This window comes from Palaemon carinicauda, chromosome 6 (assembly GCF_036898095.1).
Source record: "Palaemon carinicauda isolate YSFRI2023 chromosome 6, ASM3689809v2, whole genome shotgun sequence".
Classification (NCBI taxonomy): domain Eukaryota; kingdom Metazoa; phylum Arthropoda; class Malacostraca; order Decapoda; family Palaemonidae; genus Palaemon; species Palaemon carinicauda.
In genome coordinates, this window is record NC_090730.1 from 148,955,308 (window position 1) to 148,957,807 (window position 2,500).

General features: G+C 38.1%; 1 protein-coding gene across 2 annotated transcripts in view; it reads left to right on the plus strand.

Annotated features, from left to right (window-relative positions):
- The window catches only part of LOC137642714 (beta-1,4-glucuronyltransferase 1-like), a 112,686-nt gene that overhangs the window by 65,971 nt on the left and 44,215 nt on the right, over nucleotides 1-2,500 (plus strand). The window lies entirely within an intron of this gene.

Here is a 2,500-nt window from a genome sequence, read left to right on the forward strand (position 1 = left end):
AAGGTTGACCATATTTGGTTTAATATTTTTGGAGTGTCCCATATTACGCCTTGCTTACAATTCCTATGTAAAATTGCATGCTGTATAGCCTTTTCACGACAATTTCATACAAAAATTTTGCTGATTAATTTATGGGCGGAATAAACTTCTATCGATACTACTTTTACTTAAAAGAACTGTTCCAGTAAAGGAGTTTCTTGAACTTAGATTAAATTTCCTCAGATAATTACTTACTGACAGCAGGTATTATGGAATAGCAATCTCTTCCTTATTCAAATCAACAAACAGCTCTTCCCTTCTGAATCCCGTCATTCAACTGTCTCCATCAAAGCCATGCCAAAGTTTAAAGCCTTACACATATACGAAGCAAAGACGTACCCTGTCATTTTGAGAATCATCTCTACGACCAAAAACCGGAAAGAATCGTTTTGTTCTTCTGCAGACCTATCAATTAGCTTCCTGATAGACGACTGGGTTGTGGCATACTATTATTATTATTATTATTAAATGCTAAGCTACAACCCTAGTTGGAAAAGCAGGATGCTATAGCCCAGGGGCCCCAACAGGGAAAATAGCCCAGTGAGGAAAGAAAATAAGGAAAAATAAAATATTTTAGGAATAGTAACAATATTCAAATAAATATTTCCTATTTAAACAATAAAAACTTTAAAAGAACAAGAGGAAGAGGAACTAGATAGAAAAGTGTGCCCGAGTGTACTCTCAAGCAAGAGAACTCTAACCCAAGGCAGTGTAAGACCATGATACAGAGGCTATGGCACTACCGAAGACTAGAGAACAATGGTTTGATTTTGGAGTGTCCTTCTCCTAGAAGAGCTGCTTACCATAGCTAAAAAGTCTCTTCTACCCTTACCAAGAGGAAAGTAGCCACTGAACAATTACAGTGCAGTAGTTAACCCCTTGGGTGAAGAAGAATTGTCTAGTAATCACAGTGTTATCAGGTGTATGTCTAGTAATCACAGTGTTGTCAAGTGTATGAGGACAGAGGAGAATCTGTAAAGGATAGGCCAGACTATCTGGTGTCTGTGTAGGCAAAGGGAAAGAACCGTAACCAGAGAGAAGGGTCCTATGTAGTACTGTCTGGCCAGTCAAAGGACACAATAACTCTCTAGCGGTAGTATCTCAATGGGCGGCTGGTGCCCAGGCTAACCTTCTACCTACTATCAGGGCATCGGACTAGAAACCACATACCAAAAGACTTTTAGAACCGAAAGGTTAACACCTGGAGTTCTTACACCCTTCACTAACAGCATAGTTATATACTGCATAATTTCCAAGAGCGAAAAAAAAAAAAAGTTACAGCAATTTATCCAATATTTGTTCAATCAAGAATAAACTTCCTGCGCGGCCTCTTCATCATATTCAATTAGAAAATCATTAATTTTTAAAAAGACGGTAAATTACTGACCTTAGTTTTGTTTCAATCGTTGTGGTCAACGAAGTGTTACATCTACGAATCCGGGACGATATCAAAACCTGAAAAAAAAATAGGTTATCGTTTAATGGGATGAATGGAATCAAAATTATTTTTTCAACTGATCTGTGTACGTTCTAACTTCTTGAATATTTGTTCACTGCTTTAGTTCTTATTGGATACGGTTTCACCATTTCCTTTACAAATTAAGTCTAACCCCCCTCCACCCCCCGTAGTCGTTTAGGTCCATTCTCAATAAGGACAAATGACTTATCACTTCGATCTTTTAACGAAATAAAAGCGCCCAATGCCATTATCATCTTTCTCTGTCGTTGACTTTTGAAATGTGGAACTCTCCTCTCTCCCAAGAGCTTCTCTAATCTTTCCTTTATTCTGCCTTTTTTCGTTAAAGAATATTTGTCTCCTAAGAATGGAAGGCTTTTAGTTCACACCATTGACTTCTGTCTTCGAGTGTCTTGTTCAGTTACCCATAGCATGAAGGAGAAATTTAGGAGGCCTAGCTAGAATAGGAGTCCCTTTAGTAGATTTGATTTTTTACAACAGTCTGTCTTCTAGCCTTGATTTGAAGGTTTATATGAGTCGCTCATGAGTAGCAGAGGCAAGGGACAGGTCGTTGCTCTTATTTTCAGTATCCAAGACCCTCTCCACCTAAACAAGGACTAGGAGGGGCAAGGCAATAGCTACTGATGACTCAGTCAGTACACATATCCACATCCCTATCCTTAGCTCACCAAGACGGTATGGTTGTATTCACAAATGAAAACTATGAAAACGTGGTGTCTATTTTAAGACTTTTTAAAGGTCCAACCTTCAACATCCAAATTTTCTTATTCACAAGATCTGTTTAATAATAAAAGGCTGAAGAAAGTGTACCACAAGAATTTGGTGGAGGAGCACTAACCTCGTGAATACTATTTTTTTCTCTATATTTAGATATAATATATAGATTTTCCCTGTGTTCTCTGATCATTGTAACCCTTCCTCCTTCAAGAGGCGAACACCTAAGCTCTTGTGAACACAGGCAACCATTTTGAGGTTGTTTCCCAT